Consider the following 1,463-nt stretch of genomic DNA (forward strand, 5'->3'; position numbering starts at 1 on the left):
TTAACCCATTAACATTTTTATCGGTTCGATTTAATTGCCGATTTGATTTTTGTACACCCCTAGAATATACCTAATAAAATTTATTCATCTTAATCTCTATCATATGTTGGACACCAAAGCACTTGCCGGATTTGACATTGAGTCCCCAAATCATATTAGTAAATTTCTAAGCCGCAAATCAATAAACATTGTGGTACTGAAATAATTAGAGTCCCACCATCCTTAATTGAATGTCTCGAATTCTTTACTTCAATGCATCAAAGAAAGTTTTGTTACTTGGTAAGCTGAATCGATTAAACAAAAAAAGAAGCTAACTTGCCTTTAATATTTTATTCATCAATCGAATATTAATATTATTAATAAATGGTTTTTTAAAACATGAAAAGTATTCTCAAGAAAAACTAACATATCTTAATAATAAAAATATAGTCTAATTCAAACATGGGTTCATCAGAGTTTGAACTTTCTAAAAATTCAAGTCACTCCATTGAAAACGAATAAAAAGGCTGACATGGTATTCATGAGTACTTGGATGACTTGAATGATGTAATGTTTTTTTCCTTGATCACTCATTTAATGTGTTAGAGTCAACTTGTTGTCTTCTTTTATAGTTGAGAAATTTCACTCAATGGCCTATAATAAATATTTCATGAAATGAAGCTTACACTCATTTATTAATCTTTGAGTCGACTCTTTTACCCAAATAGGGCAAGGAATAATCAATGAAATTTTGGAAAATCGGGTATGTTGTCCTGCTTTCTGCTTTTGCACAATTTGATTGATTACTTTTCCTCTTATTAGTAAGGGAGGAGAAATAATGTACTATGGAGTATTTGTTTTACTTTTCTTTATTTTTTCGCTTGAGCACTGTATATGAGTACTAGTCTAGGATACATGTGTTGCACGTGTGTTTGACATCAGACATTTAAATTATATAAAAAAAGAAAAAAATTCTTTCATGAGAGAAGAGAATATACCTAATAAAATATTTATTCATCTTAGTCTATATCATATGTTGGACACCAAAGCACTTGTCGGATTTGACATTGAGTCTCCTAATCATATTAGTAAATTCCTAAGCTGCAAATCAATAAACATTGTGGTACTAAAATAATTAGAGTCCCGCCTTCCTTAATTGAATGTCATGAATTCTTTATTTCAATGCATCAAAAAGACTTTTGTTACTTGGTACGCTGAATTGATTAAACAAAAGAAGACCTCTAAAGCTAACTTGCCTTCAAGATTTTATTCATAAATCGGGTATTCATATTATTCATATATGGTTTTTTCAAACATGGAAAAAATTTCAAGAAATAACTAAAATATCTTAATAAGATAAATATAGTCTAATTAATTTCATAAAGTTTTTGTGCTAACAATAAATTTCATGAAGTCTGGATATTCAATATTGATAGAAGAAATAATATCATAATTTGTTAATGAGTAAAGCATCTAGTACCTTC

Source organism: Capsicum annuum, chromosome 7 (assembly GCF_002878395.1).
Source record: "Capsicum annuum cultivar UCD-10X-F1 chromosome 7, UCD10Xv1.1, whole genome shotgun sequence".
Taxonomy (NCBI): domain Eukaryota; kingdom Viridiplantae; phylum Streptophyta; class Magnoliopsida; order Solanales; family Solanaceae; genus Capsicum; species Capsicum annuum.